We start from the raw sequence: 22,703 nt of genomic DNA on the forward strand, positions 1-22,703 counted from the left end.
CTGGCCAGTACCCACATGAGTCTCTTTTCATTTTGAGGAAAGACACATCCAAACCCTCTTCCTTCAGTGAGGAATGGGTCTGGCCCCCTCCAGGCCCCAGTTAAGGGGTCCCTCTACTTGACCCAAATGGTACTGTAAGTAACCAAGGAGGACATATTTTTGAAAAGTAGACAAAAATTTATCTTACTTAGAAAAATTTAAAATATTTAAGATTAATAATTCCTTTCTTAGTTGATCATGTGGGAGTAGAGACTCCCCCTTTTGTTTTTGTAATCGCGACTTAAGTGTTTGGTTGAATCTTTCCATGATGGCCTGACCCCTTGGATTTTATAAGATGCCAGTAGAATGAGAAATTTTCCAGGTGTGTAGAAAATTTATAAAAGCTTTGCCAGTAAAGCATGGGCCATTATCTGTTTTGATTTGGCTGGGTAAACCAAGGGTGGCAAAGCATTGAAGCATATGGCTAATCACATGTTTGGATTTTTCCCCAGCATGAGCTGGTGCCCAACAGGCGCAGAGGAAGGTATCCATGGAAATAAAAACATATTTAAGTTTTCCAAATGGAGAATATGTGACATCAATCTGCCAGAGATGATTGGGGCAAAGTCCTTGGGGATTGCTCCCCATCTTTTGGAGGGGAGGGATCTGAAGGAAGGGCTGACAAGAATTACAGGTCCAGACAATTTTTTGAGATCTTTAATCAGCACCTGAGGAAACCTATGTTTCAGGCCTCTCCAGTTAACATGGGTAAGTAGGTGGAAATCTGTGGCCTCAGTAACAGAATTACATTGAGGCATTGAAGCCAGATGTTCGGCCAACTGATTTCCTTTGGAAAGGAATCCTGGCAAATTTTGGTGACCTCTAAGATGTTGTAAATAAATGGGATTGAGTCTCTGTTTAAGTAAGGAGCGAGTCTGAATCATAAGAGGAGAAATGGGGTTGGAATCTAATTTAATATGGGCTTCAGCCAGGTTGGGCAAAAGATTTACAACATAAAGGCTATCAGAGAAGAGATTAAATGACTCTGATATGGAAGCTAGTCCCATAACAACAGCAAACAGTTCCTTAAACTGTGCAGACCCCTCCACCTCGTGGGATATTGTTTTTATAGGTATAGGTTTCTCTCCTCATCCAAGGGGTGGGAACACAACAAGGGAGGCCCCCAAACGTCCCCTGTCAGTAAACATCATAAGAAAATCGGGGTTTGGGTGAGGCAGAAAAATTCTAGGGTGTCTCCACTCCAGATGGAGAAGGAACTCATCCATTTATAGGGGCCATTATGGGCAGTCAACCTTCCCCAGAAACTCCTCAAGGGCTATGGCAATTCTGCTATCATTTCTTTGAAGCCAGGTAAAGTCAGTAATTTTAAATGGAACAATAACAGAATGAGGTTCTGTGTCAAACATCCTGACAGAAATATCCCTACCCTTAATAATACAGTCAGCTACCTGGTTGGTCAGGGAGTAAACCGGGGGTGGGGGGGAGGCTCTACCCACTGAGAGGTGAACCCAATGAATGGGCTCCCCCTCTTGTGCTAACAGCACAGTGCATAAGGTTTCCACAGGAAAAATACACAGGGAGACAGGCAGGTCAGGGTTGAATCTCCTTAGGACCGCTGTATCAATGACTTGTTGAACCTCTTGCAAGATTTGCAGATGGTGGAAGGATAAGGTAATGGGGGGTGAAAGGTCAAGGTCCTTAAGGAGTTTATTTAAAGTGTTTAACTGCACTTTGGGCACAGAGACCCATGGCTTCAGCCAATTTATTTCTCCCAGCATCTTTTGAAGCTGAGTTAAGGTATAGGTCTCTTGAATAAGCAACTGGGATGTAGCTGGGGAAACTGTATCAAGGGACATTAGAGAGCCCAGAATTTTTTAAAGGGGTGATGGACTGTATTTGATCTGGAACCACCCTAAAATTATGATCTTTCAAGATGGTAAGGCAATTAGTGGTGAGGTCCTGAAGGCCCATCAAAAGTGGGGCTTCCTAGAATAGTATCTTCCATGTAAATATAAAGTAAAATATCGGGCATCTCATCAGGGAGGAAAAAATATGTAATAGGGGGGCTGTTAGCCATCCCCTGGGGCAAAATGGTCCACTCGAACCTTAAGTCCAGGCCCCTGAAATTGGTAGAGTGCAGGGAGAATGCAAACTTCTCCATATCATTTAGATGGAATGGAATGGAGAAAAAACAATCCTTAATATCAATAATCGTTGGATAATAGATATTAGGGATGGCAGGTATCCAGGGAAGTCCCCTTTGGGGATCATTCTTTTGTTGATTTTTCTTAAGTCATGTAGGAATCTCCAGGAACCATTAGCCTTTTTTAAATAACAAAAACAGGAGAGTTCCAGTGGCTGGTGGATGGCTATATATGCCCCAAGAACAATTGTTTAACCAGAGCATCAAGCTATAGCAATTTAAAGTACGGTAGAGGCCACTGCTCAACCCATACAGGTTCCCCAGGTGTCCACTGAATCTCTGGCACCAGGGGGCAAGCAGTGCCCTTAGGATTGGGGGTGAACCTGGGGAAAGTCTTGTCTGAGCTTCTCAAAATAAGGATCATCCCTGTAATTGGGGTGTGTTTCCCACCCCTCCTCTTCAGTGTCAAGCACGTCCTGATAAGGGTCCTTATGGTCCACGGTGATAGAGGCCTCAGCTTCCCCAAGGATGTCCTGACCAAGAAGGTTGTCAGTTATGCCAAGAACCACAAGGGGGCGAACCTCCCTGTGATTACTGTCAGGTTCGGTCCAGGACAACCAATTAGCTGTCTCCCATGACATAGAATGCCCCCCAATGCCAAGCACGTGGGGTCCAGGAGGAGGGGACTTCCTTCTTTCAGATGACCGTGTGGTCAGCCCCAGTGTCTATGAGAAAATTAAAGGTTTTTCCTTTAATAGTTAGGGTCATCTTGGGTACGGTCCAGTGGGCTTTGACCACCTCTTTCCCCTTATTTAACAGGGCTGGCAATCGCCCCTGGGGGAGTTTAAAGGCACCTCTTGGAGGTTGAATTTAGATCTACAGTCTTTTGCCCAGTGGAACCCCTTCTTACACCTGGGGCATGGGGTGCGGGGCAGGCCTGATTGGGGAGGAGCCATGGAGGCGCCCTTAGCATGGTTAGGACACTCTTTTAAAATGGCCTTCCTCCCCTCAACCAAAGCAGAACTGTTTTCCCTCCTGTGGAGACTTGCTGGAGGGCATTGACTAAGGTTGTCATCTGTTCCCGATTAGCTGCCGACATGGCTACGGCCATGGTTTGGACCTGGTGAGAAGTAGAGCCAACATCTCGGGAGGGAGGCCACAATTTGCTAATGCCCTGATCTCTCAATCCAGCACAGGCAAGCTTATGATCAGTGTTCATGCTGTCCCACACCAACATTTTAACAAATTTATCCCTCAACTCTCTGGGAGGAAACTTTCTCTGGAGACTCTTATTGACCCTTTTTACAAACATTACTAAGTCCCCGCTGATCTCTGATGGACCCTGATGGACCCTCCGTGGGGCCTTCATCCAGTTTTTTCCAAGCAGCTATCCCAAGTGCCCTAACTTGATCTTGATAGAGGCCAGTGGAGTACTGGTTAGAGGTACCAGGCAGCATCCCAAAGGTGATAGGGAATTGAGGGTTGGCCACTTGATTTCTCTCTGCCTGGACCCTGCACTCCTCTATATGGAAGGCATCCCATTTCAAGTAGAGGGGTCCAGAGAGGACTGCTTTAGTGAGGGACTTCTAATCCAGAGTGGTCAAGGCTTGATGAGCCAGACAAGAAGGATAGTCTCAGCCCAAGAGGAATTTAGCCCATCCTCTGAAACAGCCTTTTTAATGTCCTTAAGATCCTGAGCCTCCCAGGGGTACCAGGCAAGGGAGCAATTTCTGCCGGGGTTAATATTAACAGGAAAGAGGCCAGTCACATCCCCTGGGGCCTTGCCCCACCCAGAGTAGGACGGAGGTGCAGACAGATTCGAGGGAATGGAATGCATGGATGGAGGGGTGAGGAATGGATTGGCAGGGAGAGCAGACATTGAGGGATCCTTTGAAGGCCAAGGGGGCAGCATCAAAGGGATCAAGAGATGGAAACAATGAGCCAGATGAGCCAGGCTGACTCAGGGGTTTTTGGCTTGGATGTGGCCTGAGTTTTTATGTCCCTTTTCCCCCTGGGCTCTGTTTCCTCTCCTTGAGGTCTCCCTACAGGCCCCTTCTCCTTGTAGGGCTCCGGACTTATGTCTCTCCTCTTAGAGTTTTCCAAGGTATCCACAGGCCATTTCTCCTTAATGGGCCTTGGTAGAAGACAGCTCTTTAAGGCAGTAACAATGGGGATAGCTGTTAGGATCCTGCCCTCACTCCTGTGCTTGGGGTCTTGTGTCTTACAACGTCGGGGGTCCTGTCAACTATGTACTCGAGGTGTGGTCATGCAACCTGTGCCTTAAAAGCCGGATGCAGACCCCACACTGTCTCTCTGCTCTGCTCTGCTCCCTCCCCACCACACACACATACCCTCTTTCTCTCTCTCCAGGCCTGGCTTTCCTCTTTCTCCTCCCCACTTTCCCTCCTAATAAAGATGTTAAAAACTAACACTGGGTGCTATGGATATTGCTCTGTGTAAATAAAATGCTGATTGGCCAGTAGCCAGGCAGGAAGTATAGGCGGGGCAAGCAGAGAAGAGAATTTTGGGAACAGGAAGGCTGGGTCAGAGAGACACTGCCAGCTGCCACCATGACAAGCAGCATGTGAAGATGCCAGTAAGCCACAAGCCACGTGGCAAGGTATAGATTTATAGAAATGGGTTAATTTAAGATATAAGAACAGTTAGCAAGAAGCCTGCCACGGCCATACAGTTTGTAAGCAATATAAGACTCTGTGTTTACTTGGTTGGGTCTGAGCGGCTGTGGGACTGGCGGGTGAGAGAGATTTGTCCTGAGTGTGGGCCAGGCAGGAAAACTCTAGCTACAACTGGGTTCTGTCTTGACCATGACCTTTCCATGACGCAACCAGCGCCACCACCAGTGCTGATTATCATCCTTTCATTAGTGCCGTGGACTCAGATAGGAGATTCCACTCACTCAGCATCCGGGGCTGAGTGTTGTCAGAAACCTATACTGAGGACCTGTGACTGCCTGATCTGCTTTCTCATTTGCCCAGCCACCATTGCCACCACCACTGCGGTAACGCTCGTGCCACCGTGACCGCTGTCTCCCCCACCACACATGCTGCCAAGATTGGTGAGTCCCCTGCCATTTCCCACAACTGCAGCCTGAGCTATATTACTCACACCAGACCCCTGGAGGGTCCTCAGCTGAGTACCATGACATTCTATCTTGATGAAATATAGGATGCTGTCCATGCCCCTGGGGGGCCAAGAAAACTCCAGCTATACCCTTCTCCTTCTCCATTTTTGATTCTTTCTCTGCCATGTGCAGCCACTACCCTCTCTGACTTCTGCTCTCCGCTCTCCAGTATTGGTTGGGCTGCTTCTGCCCAACCCTGTCTCTCACCTTAACTTCTCCCACTTGTTCTCAAGCTACCATGAGAAGCACAGATGAGTCTGGAAGCAGGCTAGGATCCACGCAAATAAGTTTACAGTAATCAGGATGGTCTTTAGCCATAGATCAGTTTATTGCCTGCCTCCTGGCAGGTCTTCCTAAAGCTGTCCCCAAGCCAACAGACATCAAAAAAAAATTCAAGACACAGAATAAAATCCATCTCTTGTCCCCCAGACCTCCCCAACATAGGACTAAAACTTAAGCATCTGGAGAGCAAGGCTCCTGACCCCACAGGCAGAAGTTTCATCTATGGCATTTAAGGTGTACCAGGGAGAGATAAAAACACCCAAGTGTCCAGCTGGCTCCCAAAAACCGTTGGGTGTGGGGGAAAAAAGGCCACGTGGGCTAGTACGTGCCCTGCCAGGCCATCACTGAGCCTTGTTCAGAGTGCCGCCTAGAAAGACAACCAGTCAGCTGACTGCACCCAGGCACCAAGGGGCAGAGGAACATCAAGCAAAGACCTCCAGCAGACCTAGGCTCAGCCACAGGCTCGTTCGCAGGGAACCCAGAAGCATGGAAGCGATCCATTTCTTTCCTCCTAGACACCAGAGCCACTAACCCAGTCCTGGGAGTTTTGGGGTTTCACCTCTCTTCGTTTCCCTATTGTCAGGGTAGGGAGGACAGCCTTACCCACCTCACCAGATTTAATTGTATTTTCATGGTTACTTAATGAGAAAGATTTTCCAGCTAAGGTAGGAGCTTTCATTTCATTGTTCCCTCCATGTGCCTCACTCCAGACCTATCAGAAGTGCTTCTCCTCCTCATGTACACAGACAGGGTCCTGATCTCTGTACTGTCCCTAATTCCAAAGAAATAAGTTCTCATGTACCACAGGCTTTTTTTCTTCCCAGTCCCTCTTCTAACTAACTGCTCAGCTAATGGCTGCTTTAGACCACCACAGAACTGGAGTCCAGAGATCATCAAGTAAGAAATTGTAACAGCTAAAAGACATTTACACCCCCAGACCTAAAAGTGTCTGGGCACTACAAAAAGAGATTTAATATAACCATCTGTTACTGTTAAATGCTTTCAACAATTCATCACCTGTGTCTCCTGGATGCTAAACTAGTAAAGGAAACAGGCGCCTTAAACAATCTGTCTCTGATAAAGCTTATAAACATGTTCCAATCTCTCTGTCTCTCTCATTAACACTAACCAATATAAGCAGAGTACTAAACACTACAACGGTCACTAATTTTCTCATGGTTGCTTCTTAATATGCTCAAAATTTTTCCCAAGCTCCTGAATATAGCTTAAATCCATCTGGACAGGTCAGATCTACTTCAGGCTTTCTCTGTCTCACCAGCATCCTGTCAGACACAAAAGCAGCCAGGGTGCCAAGCCAAGAGGGACGGACGGCTCCAGGGCAGCAGGACAACCCACTGTCCCAGGACACCTGTCTACCTCGGAAGGCTCCCTTCCCTACCCTCCCCAAGAGCCAACTGACGCTCACCAAGTCAGCTGGAAGCAGTTTTTCCAGGAGAAACTACGCCCCTATTCCTATTCACTCACTTTTTTATAATAAGCAAAAGTCTGGATGTTAGGATCCTGCCCTCATTCCAGCACATGTGCAGCTCAGGGTCTTGTGTCTTATGTCATTGGGGGCACTGGGGACTATGTACGCGTGGCATGGTCACGAAACCTGCGCCTTAAAAGCCGGATGCAGACCCCATGCTCGCTCTATCTCTCTGCTTTACTCTGCTCCCCCCCCCCACTACCATCTCTCTCTCTCTCTCCAGGCCTGGCTCTCCCCTTTCTCCTCCCCACTTTCCCTCCTAATAAAGCTCTAAAAACTAACACTGGGTTCTCTCATGACCGTGACCTATTCACACAACCAGCACCTCCACCGGCACCGATTATCATTCAATCTCTCCTCTGTCAATCTGGGCCCTGTGAATCAGGGTTTCTATTCTATCCAAGGTGTCCCAGTTGAAAAGACTGCCACCAGGCAACCATGGGGCAATCTTAATGAGGTAAATCCATGTCTGGAGTGCCTGACTATCAGAGAGGTTGAGACCCTTGCTCTTTAGTAATACTTATAGGAACTCCAAGGAAGGATTTATCTTAGAAGAAGACTGCCCCATATCTTATGGAGGTACACTCACCCACAGACCGATTGGCCCATCAGCGTTCTTCTATCGAAGAAATCGTTCCTCACACAGGGCACCAGTCTGTTGGTCTGACTGACAGGTAGGGTGGAGGCAGGACCAGTCCATCCGGTCTCTCCCCAGGGCTGAGCGGGATGGTGAGTGTCGACGGCCCAGACCTCCCCTGTCCACTGGAGAGAAGCACACAGAGCCAGGAGTCTTGTCAAAGCAGGAATTCATTTTATTGCATCAGGAATGGACTTATATAGGTCGGAGTGATGAGGGATGGAGTGAGGGTAGCAGGCCAATGAGATGATGCCATCTCAGCAGTTATTAGGCAGAGGCGATTCTAGATTGGGTTGAGCTGAGTCACTCATATGCGGAAGTCATGTCCAAAGACAGGTTGCCAAACTCAAGCTAGGCTCAGGAAGTTACACTGGGCCTCACACCTGGGCCTTATGAGGCCCAACATGCCTGGCCAAGATGGAGGAGAGGGTGTTGATGCTGGCCTCCTTTGAAACAACAGCTGACCATCTCTTTGATGCTGCTTACTTGGCAGAAAGACTCCGGGCCTATTGTTTACAGAAACAGATCAATTGTCTCCAGAGCCCAACTAAGGCACCCTACCCTCCCTCTCCCCATTATGAGAGCTACTTTCAGTGCAGACAGTTTTTGAGTTGCAAAAAAGGAAATACGGACCCTGAGGCAGTGGGGGACCTTTTAATCCTTGAAGCTGTACTTGGCCACATTGACTAACAGCCTGCATGTTGTCCAGGATTGACAGAGGGTAGACAGTGGAAGAGCCTCCAGGTGTAGCAGTAGGGTATTCTGTGGTCCTGCCTCCTTGTGAGGCACTGAACATCATTTTAAGAGCCAAGAAGCACAGAAAATGGAGAGACAGAGGTTAAAGATGAAGAGACAGAAGGTAATGAGAAATCCAGGCCTGATGGTTGGTGCCTTTTATCCCAGCACTCAAGAGTCTGAAGCAAGCAGTTCTCTGTTGAGTTGAAGGCCAGCTTGTTCTACATAGCAAGTTCCAGGCCAATTAAGGCTACACCATGAGACCCTGTCTTCAAAACATCAAGATGAAGTGAAAGAAAAGTGAGGAGGGTTAGAATGGAGAAGCCCATGCACAAGCCAGAGTGCAGCTGTCAGACACCAGGACTGAAACCCAGCACCCACCACTGACACCTTTGCAGCCTGGGTCCAGCCTCTGTCCACCACCCTACCTGTCTCTATGTGTGGAGCACTCTAGCCCAGTGTTAGATCTCACTGTGTTGGGGTTAATTTGGCACTTTGCCTCTCTGTTCTGGAGTTGTCTTTGACATCAACATAGAATGCATCTACCTTCAACTTCCTTCCTGTAAAATCAGAGTCCTAGCAAAGACTCTTGGAGCTTTTAAAATTTGAACTGAATCAGGTGGTGTATATCCATGCATTTAATCCCCACACATTGGAGTCAGGTGGACAGATTTCTGAGTTTCAGGGGAGCCTAGCCTGGTCTACAGGAGTTGTTCCAGGGCAGCCAGTACTGCATAGAGAAACCATGTCTCCAAAAATCAAGAGAGAGGTGAAGTGAAGCCAGGAGCAGAGGAAATGGCTATTCTTCTGGAAGTCAGTGGCAGCCTGCCTTCCAGTGTCTGATAAGGACACTGCTGCCCCTGGCCCTGCACTTCCAGCCCCATTGGCATCTTTTCTTCTGGGCACTAAGCTAAGGAAGGCAGGTGGCAAAGTCACCATCTCCTGATCATGTGCAGGGATCCTGCTGCCTAAGCAGCCTCTCAAAGGCTGTCTATCTCCTGATCTTTACTCCTGTTGCAGAGAACTGGCTGAGCTGAATTGGCTTCTGGTGACCTGCTGGTCTGAGGCAGGCACTGTCATTCGAGAGACAGTTGCTCCTTGGCCATCCCCCTAGGGTATATACATGGGAAGGAAAATAATGAGCCAAGTTCAGCCAGGTGGTATGTGGTAGAGCTGGACCTCGGATCCCAAGTCTGCAATCCTGATTCAGTCATGTTTTCTCCACTCTGTGAATCCAGCTCTCTGACCTTGGTTCTGGTTGGTTCCAGGTATGTCCGAATGCATCATCATGGGAATCCCAATGAACATTGGAACTGGGCTCTTCAAGCTGTTACACAAGGCCAACAGGGACCCAAAACCACCCAGGAGGCCCCTGATCTTCAACACAAATGAACTCCACATCCCTCTAGTTTATGACAGGTCACCATTCCTGACATTGGCTCCTTGTCCTGTAGGGTGCTGAATGGAAGGATTTTGGATCCCTTCAACAGACACCTTCATGACCTTTTATGGTGCACAGAATCAGAGACCATGGCCTCAGCAGGAACTCCTTGGAAGGTTAACTGGGAGTCTGCTTGTAACCTAACTTGTGGGGGGTTTGAGACAGCTGTTCAGCCTAATCAGTGCCCATTCTACCTCACTTTGTCCTTGCAGAGGACCTGAGGTGTGCACACTCCTGCCTGTGAGCCAGGTCTAGACACACGGGGGCCAGGACACAGTCCTGCTTCCCATTCAGTTAGACTGGATTTGCCACTAATGTACTCATTGTAAATACATCACTTATTTGTTCTGTATGAAAGATATACCATGTCTATTTTACATTGAAGTTGGAAGGTGTAAACCAAGAAAACCACCTTCAAAGCATTCCTGGAAAAGTACTTAGGATGTGAGGTTCAGTGTGGGATGGCTAGTCCCTGGCTAGGAACTGTCTCTTTGAATTTAACTGCCTTAAAAGCAAAGGAAATAGAAATTTTGAATTTCCTCATGTGAGTCACTTTTGAAGGGCTCTGTAGCCTGTGGCTCCCAAGTGAAGACTGTACATCATTAGCAGTCTTGAGGAAGAAGAGGGGTGATTCCTCTAAAGTCTCTTATGGACAGAGGTCCTGGGCAGGACCTCTTACTGACAGCAACACATTGCTCTACACCCAGTCCTATAACAAATCTGCCCATTGGGCAATATACAAAGGTACTCCTCAGGAATGTGTCTGAACTCTACCCTGAACTGAACTCTGAAGAGAGTGGGGGTATCATCTGCAGTTCAATAGACAACCAGGTTTGGAATGAATCAGCTTGATTTAATTTCTGGTGAAGGAAGTGGGGTGTCTCTGATGGCTTCTGTCTAGTCCCTTGAAGGATCAGTGCAGTCTGGTCTCAGACCCTGATACTTACCTTCTGGGGCAGTATCCCTCAGAGAAAGACAGAGATTGTCATAGGCACAGTTCTATGCTGGCAGCAGTGGATATTACTCAGTAGTTCACATGGTCATACACAATTTCATCTATTCTGTATGTGGTCCTAAGGAAAGGCATGAATAGGGTCCTCAGATATAAAACATCACATCACCTTCCCCTCCACCTCCCTAAGATGAAAGACTGGTAGGGAGAATGGTAAGTTCTTTTCAATACAAAGGATTGGCAGGTGAGACCTGGGAGGTAGGGTAAGTTTCTGTTTTGTGTGTTGAGACAGGGTCTCATGGCTCCCAAGATGTCTTCACACTGGCTTTTCAGGTTCACCTTTAGCTTAGATCATCCAGCTTCCACTTCACAAGTGCTAAGATTACAGGTGGGGCCAACTAGGCCGGTGGGGAAAGCATTAGGCATCAACCCAATACTTGCTACATGCTAGGAAGTCACTCTCCCAACTGAGGTATATCTCAGGTGTTCTTATTTTCCACTATCCTTTCTGTTCCCCCAAGAGGCAGAATCTCACTGTAACTCAGAGGCCTGTAACTAATCCTGCTTTGGTGTCTTTGATGCAAAGTGGAGAGCACCACACTCATCCTGAGACCTTTTGTCTTGATCCACTACTTCTGTTTCCTCTGCCAATGGATCATCACACTTTTATCAGCTCCCTGATGGCTGCATTCTCTATCTGTTAAGGACTCCTGGGGCAATTCCCTAAAGCTAAGCACATGGCTTCCATGACTATACCCTTAACCCAAACCCCACACTGTAACCAGCCCAGCAGGTTCTTCCTGAATGTTTTTAATCACTTGTACTTGAGGAAGGTGATCTTTCCTTGTCTACATTCATCCTAACGTGGCTTCTCACTAATATATAATTGCTCATATTGATAGAGGGATTTTGAGGAAGGAACGACACATTCCTGGACAGTGTTTGGAAATTATAGCTCAGTTCTCAGCACGGAAAGTAATATGGGCCTTCCAACTCATGCTTTGGAAGGAAGAGGTGCTGAATGAATGGCTTCCCCTATGTCTCATTGGAGGATCCTGGAAAGGGAATCTGGCCTTCTGGTCAGTTCAGGGAGAACCAATTAGCAGGATGGTAAGGGCTGTTCCCCATGACATCAGCAGTCCCTTCTCTGGACATTCTATTGTATCCTGGAGAGCTCTTGGCATCCCCTGTGATGTCACCAGTGTTGTAGAGACACCAACATCACTTAGGGCATTCCTTCAGTGTCTGTAGGGTACACCATAGACCTGTTGTCAAGACTGAGGAGTCTACTTGGGAGAGAGAATGGAGAACATCCAGAGACCAGAGAGAGGCAGAAGGAAGCTGCTGTCCAGGCTCAGAGGAAAACAAGAACATATAAGAGGTTCTGGAGAAGGCACAGTTGAGTGCTGGGCAGGAGATGGGGGCCTTCCTGGAGGAGGTGGGCTTGAGCTGGGCCTTCCAGTAATGGGGCAGAAGAGCTAGAGCCTCTGAGAAGCAAATGGGCATCCCTGCTTATCATAATTCCTTAAAATCAAGGATTCCAGAACATTAGTTTTTTTTTTATCTCCTAAGCCAGGAGCTGGCAATGCCAAGGCTGTCGTTCTAGGAGCACCTAGCTTTTACCTTTCCTGGGTCTTGGGGGTGTAATGAGGGGACAGAAGGAGACAAGCAGGAGGCAGAGAGGGACTAATGTGTTCCCAGCTGAGGCCAGGCATCACTGCACTTCAGCTTCTGGAGTTTCCTTGAGATGCTGTGGCTCTCGACACATCACATGGAGAGACAAGTGCTTCTGGCCAAGTCATCATGTCATCAGGCTGTCCATCAGACTCCTCTGAACACCTCTGCCTGACAGTGGCCCCTTAGCATCATGAATCAGCAGTTGAGGATGGCAGGCAGTTCTCTAGTGTAGACAAACAACTGTCAGAGGCATGGGACCAGGGCATAGATTGGCTTTCTTTGTGCCAGCTTTCATGTTCTGAGCTGTCAGTGTGGTGACTTGTTGAGTTTTTAGACCATGTTGTGCCCCTGCATGACTTTTCAATTCCAGCCATGGACCTGGAGTGACAGGCAGGAGATCTGGACTGTCCACAACACCTGAGTGCTTGTGCACTGTATTATTTTTCTACTGGCTTCTGAAACCACGGGCAGACTTCAAGGCTCTTCCCCACGTTGCATCCTGTACAGCTGTAAATATGCCTGAAGAGACTATTTCTGTGTTCAGCTGAAGCATGTGTGGAAAGGTAGAGGAAACCCCTGAGTATTTCCATCCTAATGTGGCCTCTCAGTATTATTTAATAGAGGAATTTTGAGGAAAGAATGAGACATTCCTGGTTGGAAAGTATAGCTCAATTCTCACCAAGGAAAGTGCAATGGGGCTTCCAATCAAGCCAAGGAAACTCTGGCTTTGGAAAGAGGTGCTGAATGGCTTCCCCTATGTCCCAATGGAGGATCCTGGAAAGGGAATCTGGCCTTCTGGTCAGTTCAGGGAGAACCAATTAGCAGGATGGTAAGGGCTGTTCCCCATGACATCAGCAGTCCCTTCTCTGGACATTCTATTGTATCCTGGAGAGCTCTTGGCATCCCCTGTGATGTCACCAGTGTTGTAGAGACACCAACATCACTTAGGGCATTCCTTCAGTGTCTGTAGGGTACACCATAGACATGTTGTCAAGACTGAGGAGTCTACTTGGGAGAGAGAATGGAGAACATCCAGAGACCAGAGAGAGGCAGAAGGAAGCTGCTGTCCAGGCTCAGAGGAAAACAGGAACAAATAAGTGGTTCTGGCAAAGGCACAGTGAGTGTTGGGCAGGAGATGGGGGCCTTCCTGGAGGAGGTGGGCTTGAGCTGGGCCTTCCAGTAATGGGGCAGAGGAGCTGGAGCCTCTGAGAAGCAAATGGGCATCCCTGCTTATCATAATTCCTTAAAATCAAGGATTCCAGAACATTGGTTTTTTCATCTCCTAAGCCAGGAGCTGGCAAGGCCAAGGCTGTCGTTCTAGGAGCACCTAGCTTTTACCTTTCCTGGGTCTTGGGGGTGTAATGAGGGGACAGAAGGAGACAAGCAGGAGGCAGAGAGGGACTAATGTGTCCCCAGCTGAGGCCAGGCATCAGTGTATTTCACGCCCAGTAGTTTCCTTTAGGTGCAGTGGCTGTTGACACTAGTCACATGGAGAGACAAGTGCTTCTGGTCAAGACATCATGTCATCAGGCTGTCCATCAGACTCCTCTGAACACCTCTCCCTAACAGCGGCCCCTTTAGGGTTCTGATCAGCAGTTAAGGGTGGCAGGCAGTTCTCTAGAGTAGTCAAACAACTGTAGAGGTGTGGGATCAGGGCAGATTGGCTCCTTCATGCCAGTCATTGTTCTGGGCTGTCAATGGAGTAATTTGTTGAGTCTTTAGAGCATGTTGTGTGCCTGCATGACTTCAATCCATAGCTGTGGTCCTGGAGTGACCAGGCAGGAGATCTGGGCTCTTCACAACATCTGAGTGCTTGTGCACTGTGCCATTTTTCTGCTGGCTTCTGAAACCACAGGCCTACTTTAGAGCTCTGGACTATGTTGCATCCTGTGCTGCTCTGAATATGCCTGAGGAGGTGGTCTTTGTTCCCCTGAAGTATGTGTAGGGAGGCAGAGGAAACCCCTAACTGCTTACATAGCTGCATCTCTACAGAATGATGAGAGAGCTGAGATCCACAGTGTGGGCATCTCAGCCTGCCCCAAAATGTTTGGGGTGTCACTGAGTTCCAGACATGATCTGTCTGTTTGGGCCTCAGGGTGGTCTGTCCATTCTCTATGCCTTGTCACTATGCAAGTTCACTTGTGTTCATCTTTCCACAGAGGCTGCTATGGAGCCCTCATCCCACCCAACCCTCCTCACCAAGAAAGAGGTGAGGACGAAATTGGAGAGACTGACCATGGAGCTGCAGCTGGTGACCAGCCAAAGAAATGAGCTACGGGATCGCCTGATCTTTGTCACTGAAGGAACCATGGACAATAGGTATCCATTGTTTCAGACTCCAGGGCATGTCCTCAATGTCACCCTCACCTTCTTCCTTTCAAGGTCTTAGGTTCTAGGAGGCTGCACTTCCAGAGTGATTCTGTTCCCAAACTCATGTCTTAAATTCTTCTCAGAGGAGAGGCAGACCTGACGCTTTGGAGGGAGTGAGATGGGGACTCTAACTATTCTGCATTCTCCAAATGAAAACCAGAGCCTGTGGTCTGAGTTACACCACTCAGAGATTGAGGCACTAATGTGTGAGTTCCCAGGATGCATTTTGAAAGAACCTGACAGATGTTGGCTTGTGTGAGATACTAGCTGCTGAGAGTCTGTGGTGAGTCTTTGAACTTGCCTGGTAGGTGACTGTATGCTGGAAGCTCCTGGTAACAGTTACAGGGGCCTGGTCCCACTTGGTCCATGTCCATGTGTGACTGGGGCTCATCACTGTTCCTCTCTAGTTGTGTGCCTTATACTCTTAGACAATTGTGCCCCATGCATTTCTTGAGCATCTGATTGTGTGTGCTATCTGTCTCTCTGTCTCTTTCTCTCTCTCTCTCTCTCTCTCTCTCTCTCTCTCTCTCTCTCTCTCTCTCTCTCTCTCTCTCGTGTGTGTGTGTGTGTGTGTGTGTGTGTGTGTGTGTGTGTGTGTGTGTGTGTACTTGCAGGTTTGTGTGTCCCTCCAGACTCTTGGGAGCCAGGGAACTGTGGTGGAGCCTGAGGATTTGCCTGTCTCAGTTTCCAGATGATGCCAGTGCTGAGGTCTGCGAACCCCACTTTAAGCCGCTCTGCTCTTGCCCAATGTGCTCAGCTTGGTGGCACCTAGGAATCCCTTGGGGAGTTTTTATAGCTGTCCTGATGTTGGGTCTCAACCCCAGAATTACGTGCTCTATCTAACTGTTCAGTAATAGTCACCGAGGACCTAGAATCACTCTTGTGAAACAGGAGAAATGTCACTGCAATATCTGCTGTGCCAAGTCCTGTGGCATAGACTCCTGGTAACATAGAAAGCTAGACTAACCTTCTAGGCCTACTGAGTAAGCTCATGCAGCCAGGCCAGCCTCCATCTGAACCCCCAGCCTCTGCTGACCTGGGGCCAGGATAATGAATTTAAAAGCACCAGGAAGTCCCAGTACATTTGAGCCAGAATGTGATATCTACTGTGCAGTGATAGACCAGGATACAACTTGAGTTCCTGTGAGCCTTGAGGCCTGTGTTCTCAGGCTTCCTTCCTCCTGTCTCTAGTCTCTACCACAAGTCAAATTCTGTAAGAAACTGAAGTTGGAGCATAAAGAGATCATGTCAGAATTAAAGAGCTTACAGAATGAGAACACTTGAGTCCTCAGAGAAGTTCAGTGATCTGACCAAGGAGTGTCTTCTGTCGGTAAGTTCCCGTCTTGACATGGACTCCATTAGTTGTGGAATGGCCATCTCTGCCTTTCTTTTTCTCTGAACTGGAGTTTCCCCAACTCTGATTCTAGCCATTCTTCTTCTTAGTAAGCAGCCTTAGCAAACAGCTCTTGGACTTGTGTCTTTTAGACTCAGTTTTGCTAAGTGTAAAAGAGACTGTTAGCCCCTGCCACCATTGTCCTGGAGCCTCAGGAGCATCTAGACAAGCAATTTCCACCGTGAGGGGATTGTCAGGCAGTCCTGGGCATCTGTAGCTCATACCCAGGCTTTACAGATCTAGTTGCTGTGGAACCTGTAGATAGAATAAACTCCCCTTGGGTCTCCTGTCCTCCCTCAGAGGGTATCTACCCACCACTTGCTGAGTTTTCCCCATTACCATGAACAGTTAATGACAGTTAGGGACTCCTCTTTCTATTGAAGGGTAATGGATCCCTTTTGGTGTTGGGGTTTTCCATAGTAGTTAGATTTTTTTTTCTGGTATCAGCTGTCCTCATTTTGGCCTTCTGAGTGCAGCTGTCACGCTGTATGGGACTCTAGGCTTTGTCTTCCTGGAAACCTGTGGTTTTGGAAGTGCTGGTTCCTGGAGGCTGGGGTGGCAGGAGGAGGCTGGCAGGGCCTTATTATGCAGCGTGTGTCTCTAGTGGTCTGCACAGCCGGCTCCTGATGGAACAGACTCAGCTGAAGAAGAAAGTAGACATGCTGAGGCAGGAGAACAAGAAACTAATGGAGGATTGGGTCCTGTTGAAGCACCATTTGAAGGACTTGAAAGTGATCTGTAAGGACCAAGAGAAAGAGACCAGTGACCTCCAAACCCAGCAACAACAGGTAGGGGCAGGTAGGTGGGTCAGGCTAAGGTCTGGCACCATTTGCCCATTGGATTTTCTGTCTGTCCATCCCCCTACCTGTGCTTTCACCCATCATCTTACTCATCCATGCTCCCATCCAGCCACCCATCTCATGCCATCTGAGGTGTTCACTTCAGTGTCCATGGACAAGTACTTCTGGGAAGTTAGTCTATTCTGAGAAACTAAATTTTTGGCAAGCCATGCCTACTACTCTGCTTGAAACTGCGGCCCAATGAGGGAAATGGGTCAATAACATATCACACCTACATGTCATTATGATAGGTAGGATGCTATGCTCAGAGCTTTGAGTAAATGAGTTCTGGGTCCTGGGGCTCATCTGCTTGGCAAAGCTCATGTGAGATCACTTGTTGGAAGCAGTTTGCAAGGAGGAGATCTCTGTGCACATGCCAAATGAGTGCTTCTCATTTCATGGATTAGGGTGGCATGTGGCCTTCTCCTTTCTTCTTGCATCCAGATGTGTTCTCTTCACTTTGCCCAGCTCTTGGTCACAGTTACAGAAGCCTGAGTAGTGGCTTGTGAGCCCTGTTTTCTGTGAGTGGTGCTAGACAGTTCTCCACTCCAACAGAATATATCTGGGGTTCATTGGATGATCACCTGGGGGCTTTTGACAAGCTAGTGGTGGAGAGTGGGATATTTGGGGGCAAATTTTCTCTGAGCAACTGAACATAGTCTAGCCAAGCCAATCATGTTTCCCACAGCAGTCTTAGTCCCCCAAGGAGTGATGACTAAGTTGTGAGATTCTTCTAAAAGGCTGGTATTGTTAGTCTAAACTCAACTGCTCACCTGCCATAATGTTTCTTTCTGCTAGTTCCATTTCTCCTCTCTCTTCCTTTTACTTTCGCTCTCTTGCTCTCTCTCTCTCTCTCTCTCTCTCTCTCTCTCTCTCTCTCTCTCTCTCTCTCTGTGTGTGTGTGTGTGTGTGTGTGTGTGTGTGTGTGTGTGTGTGTAGTTATGCATGTGGGTCTTGTGGTGCATCATGCATATGTCCATTGCCTAGAGGACACCACTGAGTTTTTTGTCACTCTCTACCTTTAATCAGGGTTTCTTATGTCCCTGGATGCTTACTGTTTTGCGGGCCTGGCTGACCAGCAAGCTACTGGGATTCTGCGTATGTGCTTGCATTTGTATGACAGTGTGTAACCCTCCACTAAGAACCCAATCTTCTAATGAACTGGAGCTCCAAAGTTTGGAGGAAAGACTTCAGTTCCTACTGAAGCAGAAGGAGATGGTCACCCAGGAAAAGGACTTGGCAGAAAAACTGCAGCATCACTTTGAATTCTCCCAGATGAATTAGGATCCTAGGCTTGGGAGAGGAGGTAGAGCCTCTGTACTTGAGATCTCTGTCTTTTATGGGTCTCTGTTCACATGTATGGTTCCCAGTTGCAACCAGGGAAAGAAGACCTCACATAAATGTGCTGGTCCCGTCAACAATAACTTTTGTCCAGAAAACAATACATTTGATACTCAGTATGTCTATAGAATTGAGTTTCCCTTCCTCTCTTCTGAACTCTGTGTTCTGAGCAGGATTTTCTTGAATTGACAGAGATCTGCCTGCTTCAGCATCCCAAGTGATTGGATTTAAATGTGTACAGTAACACACCTGGGTAAAATTACATTTTTATTTAGGAACATCCCCTGTAGAGAAGAGATTCCCACCTTTGAACGTTGCTCTCTGCATCTTTTGTCCATTTACTGTGTAAAGTGTTCTCTGGATAGAATAGGTTAATGACTTTCCAGAATGAACCCAGGCAGATGCCTCTGCTCCAGGGAAGATCAGAACCTTCTCAGGAATGTTCTGTAACATACTCCCAAAGAAAGTCAGGATGCAGATTCCCATGATATTCCTAAGGAAATCACAAATTTCTGTTTGGTCCCAGAGTCCATGCAGGGCCCGTGTTCTCAGGCACACATCTCAGGAAATGCTCTAGGATTACTGACTGACTCTATCTTGCATGTTGCTCATGTTCAAGGTGTCTCCTGGGCATGAGGACTGAGCTAGCCTCATGACCTTTTTCAGGTGCCCAGATGGTTAGGCTGTATTATGGCTATCAATAAAATGATGTGGTTGATCAGTAACTCATCATCAGTACCATGTGTATTGATCATATACTGTTGGCTATGGTATTAACATCCTCTTGCTATTTACAAAATGATGTACCTGAACTATAGGAGAATATCCTATTTTTTTAGTAGAGAGGACATCACACAGTGCTCAGTTTAAGTTATGATGTGTTTAGGGATAAGAAAAGTTCTAGGCCCTGCCATTCTATGAGCCTTGTTCCTTGGGGGTTCAAACAATGACATCCGTCAAGGGATCAATGTTGACTGTCCAGCACAGCTGAGGTGGGGGGGGGGGGGTAGTAGCTAGACAGTTGACATGGCAGGGCCCCTCTGGACCTGTGTCTTAACTGCTTTTCTCTCCCAGGTCCAGAAAACTCCAGCTGGAACAGGCCACAGCCCAGGGTGAGAGCCCCATGCAGAGGGAGGCTCTACAGCAAGAGCCACCTGCTGAGCCCCGTTCCCAGCAACCGCTGAAATCTGGGGATGAAGTTTCTTCTTCAGATTTGGTTTCCATTGTGGAATAGGCCTTGACTGTGCCTAGCCAGTGACCCCACCATGGCTACTTCTGGGTCTCGACTCTCTTTCCTTCTTGACAACACCTTTTGTGAGAACTGAGGAAGCCAAAGGAAGCCACAGACAACTAGAGAGCATGGCATTCACCACCCTTGGATCTAGGCCTCCTCAGAAAATGACACCCCTTTGTAGCTGTGAACTCAGAAGGAGGAAAACCCCTTACCCTTGGGGAGAACATGGCATATAAAGCCCCAAAGAGGAATGGCTATACTCCTCTTGAAAATGCTGTTATAATTGGCGACTGTCTTCCTAGCATGTCTCCAAGGCCAGCCACAGGTTGTAGATCTGTGCTGTTTAATCTGCAGTGAGAGCATGCTGCTTATCTTATTTTATTTGGGTTTTGATTTAAGTTTTTGCTTTTCATTGTTTTGGCTTTGGTTTTGTTATTTTGATGTTATTTGCTCTTCTTGTTTTTCATAATTTGCTAAGGCCATTCCCTGTTTATACTGACTGCCTTTTAGAGCGCCTTTTGAGGAAAATGTATTTTTTATGAATAAAAAAGCAATTTCTAACTCTTCACAATTAAGCCCAACTCTCTGCAAGCTCCAGGCTTCATGGGCTACATAGTGAGTTCCCAGCCAGCCGGGAAACATAGGGAATTGGTGTCTTGGGTGTGGATAGCAGCTCAGATGTAGAACCTGTGCTTGTTCTTGGACATAACTTAGCAAGGCAGTCACTGATTGTAATAGCCTTTTGAAAACAAGTATGGCCATGCCTCTTTGGGGCTTTATATGTCATGTTCTCACCAAGATCAAGAATGAAACATGTAGAGGCTGCACCACCACCATCCCCAATGGCATCAGAGGCCCCATGAATGCACAGCCTCCACCTGTACCGATTGAAGGAAGAGTCTCAGAAGCCAGTCAACAGGCAAGACTCCTGCAGCTGGGCTGCTCCACCACCCTCCCCAGCAGCATCAGAGGCTCCTGGAGGCACAAGCACCATACACACCGATTGGAGGAAGAATCAACAGCTGTACCTACAATTACCCCAAACCCAGATGGGTAGACGGCAGTGTAAGAACGCATTCAACAACATAAAGGTCAATATGGCACCAGAAGAACCTAGTGGTTCTACAACAGCAAGACCTGAACGTCCCAATGCAGATGGAGCAGAAGAAAATGACCTTAGCAATAACTTTATGAAGATGATAGAGGTCCTTAAAGAGAAAACAAAAAATTCCCTTAAAGAAATGGAGGAAAAGACAAACAAAAAATTGAAAGAAATCAATAAATCCCTTAAAAGAAAACTAAGAAAGCCAAAAGGAAACTATCAAACAGATGATGGAAACAGTTCAAGACTTGAAAATTAAAATAGAGACAATAAAGAAAATACAAACTGAGGGAATTCTAGAAATGGAAAATCTGGGTAAATGAATAGGAACTACAGATTCAAGCATAACCAACAGAATAAAATAGATGGACGAGAGACTCTCAGGCATTAAAGATACGATAGAGGAAATAGATTCATCAGTCAAAGAAAATGTCAAATCATTCTTTGTTTGTTTGTTTTCCAAGACAGAGTTTCCCTGTAGCTTTGGAGCCTTTCCTGGAACTTGCTCTGTCAACTAGGCTGGTCTTGAACTCACAGAGATCCACCTGTCTCTGCCTCCCAAGTGCTGGGATTAAATGCATGCACCACCACTGCCAGGTTCAAATCCAACAAATTCTTAACAAAAACATCCAGGAAATCTGAGACACAATGAAAACACCAAACCTAAGAATAATAGGGATAGAAGATGGAGAAGAATTCCAGCTCAAAGGCACAGAAAACATATTCAACAAAACTATAGAAGAAAATTTTCCCAACCTAAAGAAGAACACCAAATACACTGGACTGAAAAAAAAAGTCCCCTCACAACATAATAACCAAAACACTAAACATACAAAATAAGGAAAGAATATTAATAGTTGCAAAAGCAAAAGGCCAAATAACATATAAAGGCAGACCCATCAGAATTACACCCAACTTCTCAATGGAGACTCTGAAAGCCATAAGGTCCTGGACAGACATTTTGCAGACACTAAGACACCATGGATGCCTGTCCAGACTACTATAACCAGAAAAACTTTCAATCACCATAGATGGAAAAAACAAGACATTCCGTGACAAAACCAGATTTAAACAATACCTATCCATAAATCCAGCCCTACAGAAAGTATTAGAAGGAACACTCCAACCCAAGGAAGTAAGCTGCACCCACGAAAAAACAGGCAATAGATAACCTCACACCAGCAAATCCCAAAGAAGGGAAACACACACTACCAACAACTGTAGTGGTATTTGCTCCATCCATGACCTTGGGCTATAGGGCCCAAAGGAGGTGGTGCTTCTTGCCATTGTATGTGACCTCTTAAAAGGAAAGGGGCCCCTTCTCCCTACTGCCTGTGAGGTGGATTCATTCCTGGTCAGATCAGAGGACAACTTCAGCTGTCTACTCCATTCTGTCTTCATGAGTGTATCTCCTCAATTTATATCTTAATAAATCCCTATTATCCATTAAATAGACTCATGTGGATTGATCTTAATAAATAACAACAATGTGGGTGCCCACAGATGGCACCCTGAACAGGAACCCAGGGACTTGGTGAAAGGAAGTGTCAGGGCATATACAAGGCATGCCAATAAGGAATTGATAAAGACAATGGTATTTTATTCTCAGGAGTCCAGTTAGGCAGTGAAATCCTGAAGTTGAAAAGTTAGGCTACCATGTATATTTCTTTCTATCAAGTTTCTTTTTCTCTCTTAATTTCTATCTATAGGAAAATAGTGTAGGAAAAAAGTTTAAATGAGTTAGAAAATATAAATATTGTGTTAGAAATATAACTTAAGAAAAATTTAGGACAAAATAAGCAACAAGACAGAGGAACTATGTCCTTGCTTTCCATGTATGGGTCTATGTATGCAAAATCCAGGGGAAGAGTCAGAAAAATCTATCAAAAAACGAGAAAAAGAATGGGCAGAAAAAGACTCCTATGA

At 46.9% G+C, this 22,703-nt stretch overlaps 2 pseudogenes across 1 annotated transcript; both read left to right on the top strand.

Moving 5' to 3' along the window:
* LOC102903967 (DNA-directed RNA polymerase III subunit RPC1-like) overlaps positions 1-9,890 on the top strand; it is a 23,033-nt pseudogene extending 13,143 nt beyond the window's left edge.
* Positions 9,821-22,228, top strand: LOC102903649 (disks large homolog 5-like; annotated as a pseudogene). The gene is made up of 7 exons (XR_013042040.1): positions 9,821-13,061; positions 13,460-13,615; positions 14,658-14,880; positions 14,954-14,981; positions 16,060-16,198; positions 16,762-17,049; positions 19,516-22,228. The product of XR_013042040.1 is annotated as a disks large homolog 5-like (transcript).
* Positions 22,229-22,703: the final 475 nt, after the last annotated feature.

The sequence above is a fragment of the Peromyscus maniculatus genome, chromosome 9, assembly GCF_049852395.1.
Source record: "Peromyscus maniculatus bairdii isolate BWxNUB_F1_BW_parent chromosome 9, HU_Pman_BW_mat_3.1, whole genome shotgun sequence".
NCBI lineage: Eukaryota > Metazoa > Chordata > Mammalia > Rodentia > Cricetidae > Peromyscus > Peromyscus maniculatus.